This window comes from Enhydra lutris, unplaced genomic scaffold (genome assembly GCF_002288905.1).
Source record: "Enhydra lutris kenyoni isolate GAN:26980312 unplaced genomic scaffold, ASM228890v2 scaffoldscaffold13, whole genome shotgun sequence".
In the NCBI taxonomy this organism is placed as follows: Eukaryota; Metazoa; Chordata; class Mammalia; order Carnivora; family Mustelidae; genus Enhydra; species Enhydra lutris.
The window spans coordinates 52,235,136-52,248,092 of record NW_019154097.1 but is presented as its reverse complement, the minus strand read 5'-3'; the positions used below and the strand labels follow the sequence as shown (position 1 = coordinate 52,248,092).

Here is a 12,957-nt window from a genome sequence, read left to right as displayed (position 1 = left end):
ACAGCGTGAATGGGTGGGGGTGGGGGTGGGGGGCTCAGGGTCTACATGACATACACCCCCCTCATGCTCTGAGCTCCCAGTTCAGGAGGATCCCTCCCCCTACCTCCCCGGTGAGGACCCTGTGGAGCTCTGAGCCAGCCTGGTGAGGGAGGAACTGTGCACCCATTTAAGGCATGAGGAAGCTGATACTAGGGTTTGGAGGGGGGGGTGGAGAGTGCCTGGTCCCACAGCCAGGGACCCGCCGCTGGGGACACACACCCAGCAAACATCCCAGGACTACAGGGAGTCAGCGAGAGAAACAGCACAGGAAGGAGAGCCCCAGGCCTCCCACCCAACGTCCCTCAGATGGGGCATGCGGTGGCCAGTTGCCGCTTGGGGAATAAGGCACGGGGGGGGGGGGGGGCTGGGTGGAAAGCACCGGGCCCTGCCACGCCCCACTTGGCCAGGCCCATGCCAGGAGGGACGCCCCTCACTGTGGCCCCGAGGAGCACTGGCCCTCAGGATCCATACACCCCACCGCTCAGGAGAAGATCCCAGCAGGCCTCCAGGTCACCGGCCAGAGGGAGCCTAGGACACTTGGGCAAGGGACTGCCCTCCCCTGACCTTAGTTCGCTCATCGGCAAAATGGGAACACTAACGCCTCCCTTAAGAGGGAAGCGTGACCTAAACAAGAGTAACAACGCAGCGGCAGCACACAGTCTGCAGGGATCCCGAACCCTCCCCCAACGCCCCCAGGAGGAGGGGCAGAGGCCTGTACACAGAGCTGAGCGGGAGGGTCACAAAGCATCCAGCAGGAGCTATTCTCTGCAACCCCGGAAGCAGGTACCGTCTGCAATGACCCAGGGAAGTGATTCCAGGGGGGGGGCCCCAGGCCACAGGGGGTTCCCAAAGCCCTGTCCCACCTCTGGGTCTCCCGCAGCCCCGTACGCAGGGTCTGTATACAACAGGTGCTCACTCGCTGCCTCCCGGGGGCACAGGATGCCAGAACGTCCATCCCACTCCCTTTGGGGGGCAGGCGGGGAAACCAAGGCTGCAGGGGCAGGGCTTCTGCCTTGGTCCTCCAGAGTGGAGACAGCAGCAGGCAGGAGGACACCTTCTGGCCACATGTGCCATCCAGCACCCCGCGTCTGGGGAGCCCCCCATGCTCCAGCCCAGCCTCACCCAGCCCCCTCACCGGACTCCAGAGCCAAGCCTTCGGGACCGAGGGCCATGGTGGCCGATCAGTACACCCATGTGGCCCCAGCCCGGGCAGCAGGGCCTCTGGGCCCCGCTAGACCCCAGGCTTCCTCCTTGGCAGGCAGGCAGGCGGGTAGAAGGCTCCGGAAGCCGGCAGCCAGAGGTTTGCGCAAGGGCTTACATCAGCCACCAACTCTTCCTGCCTTGGGCCGCGCGGAAGCCGGGTGGCCCAGGCCTGCCCCTGCCCAGGCTTGTGAAACCCGCCCAGCGGCTCCCAAGGCCTGGTGGGGCGTTGGTGCCCGGATGCCACCAACGGCTCCCGCCTGCCACAGGGGCTCAACGGTGCCCCAACTCCCTTCCCTGGGTCCAGCCAGGATGCCGGTGCCCTGGAAAAACCACGGGCCAGTGCACACCCCTCCCAGACCACAGGTTCACAACCATGTCCAATGGACACGCCAGCCCCACATCAAACCAGCCCCTGGGTCGCCCTGAAGACCTCTCCCAGGGGCCCTCCTGGCCACCGCATCCAAGCCTCCACCGGTGACACCTGGTTACAACATAGATCCCTCCATCATCCTTCCCTCCCTGCCACATCCAGTGCCCGGGACCTGACCGGCATGTAGCAGGTGTCACTTTTTGGACAGACGATGGGAACACTGTTTCTAATGCCCTCGGGGCAAAAGCAGTAGACACGTCAGGATTAGGAGAGAGGGTAGGTACACCCTCTGACCCCCGAGGACACCATGTGCCATCACAGGCCATCTGGCTGCATCTCCAGGAGGCTTGGTGAGGCCCCGCCCCCCACCCCAGCAAACCTGGTGCTCTCCTCAAAATCTAGCTATGCACCCCTGCTGCTCCTCACACCCACCCCTGGGGACCCACTGGACTCTCCCTAGACTTGGCTGGAAATCCTCCAGTCTCACTCACTCCCACCCTGGGCTGAGCGCCAGGCCGGCCCCCACCCTGATCCCAGGCTGCCCCCTGGTGGCCAGACGTGCCACCTGCTCCGGGCGTCCGGGGAAACTAATGCCAGCCACCCACAACACACAATTATCTTTGATCATCCTCCAGAAGAGTAACAGCCAACACCCTACCAACAGGGACAGGAACCTGGCATCACATGTGCCTAAACCACTTCACTGCCCCACGGGTCGTTTCTGGAATCTTCTCAGGGGACTGAGGACAACCAACCGTCTCAAGTCATAGCGCCCCCGGCCAGGAGCAGAGCTGGACCCCGGAGCCCACCAGAGTAACCGTCAGAGGGTTCCCGCAAGTGCCCAGCTTGCCATTCAGAACACACCAGGCAACCGGGCCCATAGCCAACCGTGTCGGACGCATGCTGCCTCTCTGTGCGGACCCTACAGGAGCCGCCGGTACTTGTGGCTGCAGAGCACGGACGTGTGGCTGGCGAGGAAACACATCTTTAATTTTATTAAATTTTAATTAATTTAGACTTCATTTAGCCACGGTCCGTGAAGGCTCCTCTTTGCCGGAAACGGGAGTGGGGACGGGGATGGGGCCTCTGACAACCCTGGGAAGGGAGGTGACAGAGGGGTCCGCAGGGATGACAGGAAGTCCGACCCTGGCTCCACTGCCCATTTGCTCTGGGACTCTGGGCAGGCTTCTGAACATCTCCAAGCTGTGCAAGGTGGATCACAGAGTAAAAGGTGATTTGTGGAATGCTTCTGTGAGGTGTCCGGCAATGCTGGCCCAACGTTTTCACTCTGTATCGGGACAAACCCTGGGGCTCAGAGAAGTAGAGCAAATGCTCAAGGTCAGGGTCTGAGTAGGACGGCTTCCTCTACCCAAATTCCACCTGCCCCTCCTTAAAATCCAAGTTTACTTTTATTATTTTTTTTAAGTTTTACTTTCTATTTATTTATTCATTTATTCGAGGGAGAGAACACACAGGTGGGAGAGGGAGAGAGAATTGGAAGCCAACTCTGCACTGAGCACAGAACCCCACATGCGGCTTGATCCATCAACAGCGAGGACCACGACCTGCGAGGAAAGCCAAGAGTCGGGACACTTCAGAGTGAATCACCCAGGCACCCCTAAAATCAATTTTTTTTTAAAGATTTTATTTGAGGGACGCCTGGGTGGCTCAGTTGGTTAAGCAGCTGCCTTCAGCTCGGGTCATGATCCCAGCGTCCTGGGATCGAGTCCCGCATCAGGCTCCTTGCTCAGCAGGGAGCCTGCTTCTCCCTCTGCCTCTGCCTGCCACTCTGTCTGCCTGTGCTTGCTCTCTCTCTCTCTCTGACAAATAAAAAAAAAAATAAAATTAAAAAAAAATAAAGATTTTATTTGACAGAGATCACAAGTAGGCAGAGAGGCAGGCGGGGGGGGGGGAGCAGGCTCCCCGCTGAGCAGAGAGCCCGATGTGGGGCTCGATCCCAGGACCCTGAGACCATGACCTGAGCCAAAGACAGAAGCTTAACCCACTGAGCCACCCAGGCACCCCCTAAAATCAATTTTTAATTTAGAAACCAGAGAGCTGGTGACTGCCCATTACAAATGCACTGACTACGACTGCATCACACACTTTCAAATGGCTCATTGTGCATGATCTGAATTTCACCTTGAACTGAACAAGCAGCCACAGGTAAGCTCTGCTCTCGAGGTCTGAGCCAGCAGTGTAGTGTCCCCCACTGGGCCAGGCTAGACCCGTAGACCAGCCTCCCTGCCCAGGGTGCCCCAATGCCCAAAGCAGTCACCCATCCTGGCTCAACCTCCCACAGCCCTGGGGGCACAAGAACCTTCTCACCCTCATTTTACAGACTGAGAAACTGAGGCTCAGGGGTTGGTGCATGGGGGACCACGTTGTTTAGGCAACGCTACTCCAAGCCCTCAGCTTGGGAATCCCACCGTGGCAGGCCCTTAGCTCAAGCCAGCCACTGCTACTTGGGCCCTGAGAGAAGGAAAGGGAGGGAAGCCCCCATGGGAGGCGCTTAGAAAATGGTCTTCTCGGGGCGCCTGGGTGGCTCAGTGGGTTAAAGCTTCTGCCTTTGGCTCAGGTCATGATCCCAGGGTCCTGGGATGGAGCCCCGCATCGGGCTCTCTGCTCAGCGGGGAGCCTGCTTCCTCCTCTCTCTCTGCCTGCCTCTCTGCCTACTTGTGATCTGTCAAATAAATAAATAAAATCTTTAAAAAAAAAAAAAAAAAGGAAAAGAAAATGGTCTTCTCCCTCTCTGGTCCCCAGTGCCCCAGGGAGAGGGCAAGGACGCCCTTGGGGGGCAGAGGGCAAGAAAGGAGGCACGGAGGCCCAGCTACATACAGTGGGCCCCCTCCACTGCCTGGGGGAAGGGTTCAGGGTCCCTCTGGGAGCATGAGCAGCAGGGAGCTGGGCAAGGGGACCTTAGCCCCCTGTCTGTGCCCCTTCCTGTCCTCCCCAAGCTGAGACCCACCAACATCTCTGCCCCTTCCACCCCACATACTGCTGGCCATGGACAAGGACCTCAGGAACAGGAGGGAGCCAAGCGTTGGGGGGTGCTGGCCAGCCTGCTTTCTGCCATCACCACTCCCTCACTGATACCTGGAAAACAGGAAGAGTGTCAGGGTTTTGCTGCCACTGAGGCTGGCCAAGATCACCAGAAGGCAGAACTCGAATCCAGACGAGGTCCATCCTTCCGTGTGTCCATCCATCTGGTCCATCCGTCCATCCATCCCTCCCTCCCTCAACGCTTATGTAGTGCTACTGTGTGCTAGGGGCTGGGGAATGAAGTCCACCCAGATGTATTATGTAAAGGGGCTCTGCCCTTCCCATCTGCTAGTAGACCCCCCCAGAGTAACAGTGAGGCCACCTCAGCTGGCTGGGGGCCTCCCACCACTGTAACCAATGGGAGTCACTGAGAACCCCTCTAGAAGCTGACTATATAAAATGGGCACCTGAAGTCCTCACAGGTGGGAGCAGGGAGGGGTACTCGATCAGGGTGGGTACAAAGGTTTAGTAAATACTGAAGGACTTTATCACTGTAAATGGGCTGGGCTGGAACATGGAATGGCACAGCCGCACCGGCTGCACCCCAGGGCCTTTGCACCTCAGCCTGGAATCCATTCCTCCCTGCAGATATGGCAGATCATCTGTAAACTCCCATCTGTATATATATATCACTCCCCTCTCTAACATCTCAAGTCACACTTGATGAATTCAGCCTTCCCTAACCCTGCTGTTTTATTTATTTTGCTAACCACTCTATTTTAGACTGTGACCCACCCCACCCCCACACCCTTTCCTGAATTATTTTTCTCCATAGTGCTTATCACCACCGATCATACCAAACACACATTAGTCCCTCCTTTATTGTAGCTCCTTGTTTACTGTTCCCCTCCACCCACTGGCGCAGGAGTTGGCAAGCTTTTTCTTGCCAGGGCCAGATAATAAATCATTCACACACGGTGGGCCTATTCTGCCTGCTGCAGGGAAAGCAGCCTCGGACACCACTTCAACTATTGGGCTTTGTTCCAATAAAACTTTATTTACAAAGACAGGAGGTGGAGCGCCTGGGTGGCTCAGTCTGCTGAGCGGCTAACTCCTTGATTTCAGCTCAGGTCATGACGTCAGGGTCTGTGAGCTTGAACCCCCATAGGGTTCTGCCTCAGCATGGAGTCGGCTTGAGATTCTCTGGTTCCCTCTGCCCCTCCCCCTACCAGCACCCTAAATAAATAAAAGCTTTAAGGGGAACAAAAAGCAAACAGGAGATGGACCTAATCTGGCCAGTTTGCAGGCCCCTGCGTTAAAATGTGGCTTCACTCCACCCCAAGTGCGCCCTACACTGCACACACAGTAGCTGCTCAATTCGGATTTACGGATGGGAGGGATGGACAAGGTCAGGATCAGCTGGGCTGAGGGAAGGAGAAGCGGGGATGCTTTCAGCCAGCATAAGGCTTGCTAAAAGGCTTCAGGGCTTTGCTTCATTCTGTCTCCCCAGCCCCCCCCACCCCCCCAACCCTGCTGAGGGGGCAGGTGCGGGGGAGTTCTGAACCCTTTCGCAGATGAAGAACTGAGGCTCTAATTCCAAAATCTACACTCTTGCACTCGGCCACACTACCCGGACGCCGGACCCTATTTTCCTATTTTCCCTCCCCATGGCCCCTCCCCTGAACCACAACAGAAACATACACACTGTCCCTTTCTGTTTAAAAGGTTCTGGCCTCGGAAAAAGAGCCTGCATCCTTGACGGTCTCACCAAAGGCTATCAGAGCATCTCATCAGCAAGATCAAATCAGGGTGATCGCCCAGAAAAGAGCTCATTCCAGCCCAGAGCACGGACATGTGACTCAGGCGTTTCTATGACAGCAGCTGAAAATAGTGTGAGGACCCTCCGGATAAAATGACCTTCAGACTCCCACTGATCCCGAGACCTGGGACTTCTGTAATATCTGAGCCAGAGGGTGGGTTGCCACCCTCGCTGTATAAAGAGTCTTATCATTCAGTAAGAATCCTAAGCAAATCACCAACGACAGTAAATGGCTGAATCCGGTGAAAATTTGTCGTTAGGATTACAAAGAAGTATTAAAACGGGATGATGTCATTTTCATGTATCAAATGAGCACATGTGGGGTTTGGCTGTGGGGAAGGAGGGGGCGAGGCGGGAAGCAGCCAGGGAACGGGTAAGCAGAGGGCCAACCTATCCCCGGCTTTTGGAAAGCAAATCAGCACAACTCTTCAAGACTGGAAAAAGGCAGAGACCCACTTTTGGGGGTCCCTCCCAAGGAAACCAGCAGATGAACTTACTAGGATGCTCACTGTGGCCAAATTGATGGAGAGTTTCAGTGCACTCCAATCCAAATCCCGACAGCTCTGTGTGTGTGTGCGCGCGCGCATGCGCACGCGCACCCGCGTGCGCAATCCCCAAACGTTACACACAAATGGAAAGCAGAATCTGGGAGTGGTCTGTGCACACCCACATTCCCTGGAGCATTATTCACAAGAGCCAAAAAGTGGGAGCCACCCAGGGATCCGCTGGATAAACAGAATGTGCCCCATCCATGCAACCGGACATGATTCAGCCTTAAAAAGAAAGGGAGCTCTGCCACGTGCTCCAACATGGATGAATCTTGAGGATGTTACGCTAAGTGGAAATAAGCCAGACACAGCACGACGAACACCAAGACAAAAGTCGGAGGCCTCTTCTATGAAGTCCCTGGAGTGGCCAAGTTCATAGAGACAGAAAGTGGAGGGGCAGGTGCCAGGGTCCTGGGGTCGAGTTCCACCTCAGGCTCCCTGCTCAGCAGGGAGTCTGCGTCTCCTCTCCCTCTGCTGCTCCCTCTGCCCCTCCTGCTTGTGCTTTCTTGTTCTCCCTCAAATAAATAAAATCTTAAAACAAACAAACAACACACACACAGAAAGGGTCAAAAAGAACCAAGGCAACCTTGACTTAAGGATGAAGAACAACGTGGGAGGTCTTTGCTATCAAACACCCCAAAAGTATAACACCCACGAGAGGGAGGCCTGAGTGCCATCGGCACAGGGGTACCCGAGCAGATCTGAGACAGGCCAGTCCACGAACAGCCCCACAAGTACACAAACAGAAGAAAGATGGTGCCGTCGATACAGGCGGCTGGTCAACCTGGACATCTGTGCGGGGAAAAGCCAGGATAGAGCCCCTAACTTCATTCACACGGCACGTCAACACCAATTCTAGGTGGACTGTGGGTCTCCACCCAAAAGGCAAAAACAGGAAAGCCTCCAGAAGAGCCACACTGGAAAATACCTTCAGATTTGGAGGGCAAACAAAGGTTTCTTACAAACCATAAGAAAACACAAACCAAAAGGCTGAGATTGCTATACGGAACTGCACTAGAACAAGAAATGTCCAGGGGTGCTTGCGCGGCTCCGAAGTTAAGCGTCTGACTCGGAGTTGGGTTCAGGTTCATGGTCTCAGGGTCGTAGGATCCGGCCCTGCGCTGGGCTCAGCATTCAACGGAGAGCCTGCTTGAGATTCTCTCTCTTTCCCTCTGCCCCTCAGCCCGCTTGCTCTGGTCTTATTATCTAAAGAGAGAAACTTTTAAAAAATGAGAAGTGTCTATTCATCCCAGGACACCATTAAGAAAAGGAAAAGGCGAGCCACCCTGTGGAAATAGATCTGTGCATCATGTCACCAGGGGAGGGTTTGTGTCCAGAATATATAAAGAATCCCCACAAATCAGTAAGAGAAAGACAACAGAACATAGAAATGGGCACCGGGAAGGTGGCAAATTCATCCAAATGGCCAGGAAAATGACTACTCAGCCTCTCTGGGGTTTTTTTTTTTTAAAGATTTTATTTATTTATTTAACAGACAGAGATCACAGGCAGGCAGAGAGGCAGGCAGAGAGGCAGGCAGAGAGAGGAAGGGAAGCAGGCTCCCTGCTGAGCAGAGAGCCTGATATGGGGCTCGATCCCAGGACCCTGGGATCATGACCTGAGCCGAAGGCAGAGGCTTTAACCCGCTGAGCCACCCAGGCGCCTCTCTCTGGGGTTTTTTAAGTTTATTATTTTTCAGTAATCCTTACACCCAACATGGGGCTCGAACCCATGATCCCGACATCGCGAGTCTCGTGCTCCTGGTGCCCTGGTACTCAGCCTCTCAAACCGGGGAGGAGATGTGAATTAAGAGGCGTTAAGGTCCTTAAGGAATGTGGGACAATATTAAACATTAATACACGTGGGGAGCAGGCGTAAACAGTCCAGCTACTCTGGAGAACAGTTGGCAGAACATGGAAACCTGCCCCCACGGGGATATACCCAAAGGCGAGGCACAGGAATGAGCAGAGCCGGTCCAAATTTAAGAGGCTAACCACCAGGAACAGTTGAAATCCGAAAACAACCCAAACGTCCATCGACAGCTGGATAAGCACACCGTGACATCGCCACGGGAGGAACACCTCCAGCAAGACAACCCCCCCAGACCAGGGCCACGGAAAAGTCTCACTATAAAAGACACACACGAGACCATACACTGCACACTTCCTCGTACCGCACATGAAGTGTGTGGACAGACAGCTCAAATCTCTGGGGGTTCGATGGGGTCATCTGGGGACAGGGAAGGGGGAAATGACCCAGAATTATGTGGGCAGAGGAAGGGGGGGAGGCTGTGGGAAAAATATAACAGCCGTACATCTATGATCTGTGCCCATTTCTCTGTGTATCTTAAACCCCAACAACAAATATCCACAGAAGAAAGGTCGGGGGGAGGGGGAGAGCGTCCAATCTGAACCTTAACACAGTAAATATCACACTCTGGGTAATTTTTATGAACACTGAGAAAAATCCGCACAAACTGAAGCCAAGTACATAAATGAAAATGAGGCAGGAGAGGAAAAAGGAAAGAGAAAGAAAAATTCCTACCCAGGACCTAGTTCTCCTCAACCCCAGGCTTGCCAGCAGAGAGCTCAGGCCTCACTTCTAGATTCCCTGGCTTCCCAGCTGTGTGGCCTCGAGGGGGTACCACAACCTCTCTGGGCCTTACTTTCCTCTAAAGTAAAATGAAGGAAGGACAGGAAAGAGGCCGTGACTGCAGGGCTGGGACGTGGGTAAGCAAGGCGGACGGACAAAGCTCCAGGCTGGGATGGTGGGCAGACAGCTTTCTCTACATTCTCTTGATGCTGTGGCTGGGCCACTGCCACTGTCCCCGGGCTCCCATCAGTGTGACAGAGGCAGCGGTGGAGGTTCCCCCCAACCAAGCAGAGGTCTGGGAGCGGCAGAAGCCACCAGGCCAGATCAACCAGCTCCAGCAGGGCCTTCCCAGGAGGGGAGGAGTCCTGCTGGGCCCGCCCCACCTCCCCTCCCCAGCTACCTCCCCTCCAGCTCCAGCTACTGGGTTTTGTTCCTCCAGCTCCCTTTCTGAGTCACCGCCTACCAGGCCTCCCTCCCCATTCTGCTGGGAGCCAACCCTGACACACACACACACACACACACACACACACTGCCCCCGGCACCCAGGACACACACACACACACACACACACACACACACACACACACACTCTGCCCAGGACACACACACACACACACACACACTCTCTCTCTCTCTCTCTCTCTCTCTCTCTCTCTCTGCCCCTGGCACCCAGGTCAGACCCCAGCAGGCATTCTCCAGCTTCCCGCCACCAGAGAAGGCTGATCTGGCTTGAACTCCAGTCCCACTTCCAGGGACCCCGGCAGGCTGGGACTTTGCCTGGCCCCAGCCAGAAGCCCAGCCCACAAAGTAGGTACTCAAGTCGAAATAAAGGGAATCCCGAAGCAGCCCAGAGGGGTCAAGGCCGCAGCCCCCATGGTGATGTGCAAATGCGTCCACCCCAGCCTGGAGTCAGGGCTCCGGGCCTTCTCACTTCCACACTGATTTTTCCCCTCCCTTTCACCGAGGTCTAAGGCCTTCTAGGACCCCAGGGCCAAAAGTTAGGAGTCCTGTTGAGTGGAAATGGCAGGAACTAAGGAATGCGGGCACCCCGGCCAGGGGAAGGGGAGTGGGCTGGATCCCAGAAGCCGGGACAACACAGATCGGTCATGACAAACCCTTTCCCAAATGCCAGAACTTCATGGAAAGGACAGCCATGCGGTTTACAATGGAGAGAAAAGAAAACAAGACAGGAATGGAAAGGAGACCACCCTCACCGGGTGGCTCAGTCAGTTGAGCACCTGACTCTTGATTTCGGCTCAGGTCATGATCTCAGGGTTGTGACATCAACCCTCCCCACCAAAATCACACTCCATGCTGGGCGTGGAGTTGGCTCAACACTCTCGCTCCCTCACCCTCTAACCCTCCCCCACTCACCCACAGGTGTTTTCTCTCTCTCTAAAACAAATAAATAAAAGTCTTTAAAAAAAAAAATGGTGCCTGGGTGACTAGTTGGTTGGGCAACTGCCTTCAGCTCCGGTCATGATCCTGGAGTCCCAGGATCGAGTCCCGCATTGGGCTCTCTGCTTAGCGGGGAGTCTGCTTCTCCCTCTCATTCTCCCTTTTTACATGCTCTTTCTCTCTCTGAAATAAATAAACTTTTTTTATTTTTTTTTAAGATTTTTATTTATTTATTTGACAGACAGAGATCACAAGTAGGCAGAGGCAGGCAGAGAGAGGGAGGGGGAAGCAGGCTCCCTGCCGAGCAGAGAGCCCGATGTGGGGCTGGATCCCAGGATCATGACCTGAGCCGAAGGCAGAGGCTTTAACCCACTGAGCCACCCAGGTGCCCCAATTAATTTTTTTAATTACAAAAAAAAAAGAAAATTATTAAAAAAGAAAAGAAAAATGTGGTGGGAAGGGAATTACAAAATACTGACAGAATTAATGTTAATACCAAAAAATTACAAAAAAGAATTCATTCTGAGGGACCTGTTTCCAGATCAGTATGGCCTATGGAGTACCCAAGAGAGCAAATGGCAAAGGAACCCAGAGTAAGGCACATCCATGCTCAATGTCAGAACACCAGTGATGAAAAGAAGAGTAACATTCAAAAAAAAAAAAAAAAAAAAAAGAGTAACAGTGTTAACTACCTACCAGGCTTATTTTGTGCCAAACAATGTTTTGGGCTTTATGTGTATAAGCCCTTTCAGTCTTCATAGAAAAGGTAGGCACTATTCCTCTTACACACACACACACACACACACACACACACACACACACCCCTAAAGCATGTCCAAGACCACATGGCCAGTAAGCGGTGAAGCACGAATTTCAGTAATTCTAAAAGATTTTAAGCATTTAGAAAATAATTTAAAAAAAAAAAAAGGTTCACATTTGAAGGTCAAGAATCAAAATAGCATCACACTCCAGTAACACTGGAATTTAAAAGGTGATGTTGCAAGGGCGCCTGGGTGGCTCAGTGGGTTAAAGCCTCTGCCTTTGGCTCAGGTCATGATCTCAGGGTCCTGGGATTGAGCCCCGCATCGGGCTCTCTGCTCAGCGGGGAGCCTGCTTCTCCCTCTCTCTCTGCCTGCCTCTCTGCCTACTTGTAATCTCTCTCTCTCTCTCTCTGTGTGTCAAATAAATAAATAAAATCTTTAATTCCTTCAAAATATTAGGGGCAAATTATTTCCGAAACGCCAGTCAAGTATGATGGTAGAATTAAAGGCATTCTCAGGCATACTAGGTCTCCAAAAAACTTGCCTTCCGTAGATTGATTCTTTCAGAGAAAACTACTGAAAGGTGTGCTCTACCAAAACAAGGAAGTAAGGCAGAGAAAAAGGCAGGCAAGGGAGTCAGGAAACAGGAGGTCTAACACAGCAGAAAGGTAAAGGGAGTCTAAAGGACAATGGCTCCACAACAGGCCCAAGCATCAACCAAACCACACTGGAACAGGAAGATGGAAAACTCTAGGAAGGAAATCTCCAAGAAAAGCAGCAGCTCACACAGATCTGACCAAATGAAAAGTGCTCTAAGAGACTGGAAGAAAGAGATTCTGAGATATTCCAGAAAAAATTGTTTAAAGGCAATTAATAACTCCAGGAAATAAAAAAGTGAATTTCACTATACTGCCTGGCTCAAATGTGGACAATATTTACAAGGCCAAAGCCATAAAAGGTAAAGGGAGTCTAAAGGACAATGGCTCCACAACAGGCCCAAGCATCAACCAAACCACACTGGAACAGGAAGATGGAAAACTCTAGGAAGGAAATCTCCAAGAAAAGCAGCAGCTCACACAGATCTGACCAAATGAAAAGTGCTCTAAGAGACTGGAAGAAAGAGATTCTGAGATATTCCAGAAAAAATTGTTTAAAGGCAATTAATAACTCCAGGAAATAAAAAAGTGAATTTCACTATACTGCCTGGCTCAAATGTGGACAATATTTACAAGGCCAAAGCCATAA

At 53.2% G+C, this 12,957-nt stretch overlaps 1 protein-coding gene across 1 annotated transcript in view; it reads right to left on the bottom strand.

Annotated features, from left to right (window-relative positions):
- Positions 1 to 12,957, bottom strand: part of LOC111145735 (trinucleotide repeat containing 18) — an 81,636-nt gene that overhangs the window by 61,443 nt on the left and 7,236 nt on the right. The gene's annotated exons all lie outside the window — the stretch shown is intronic.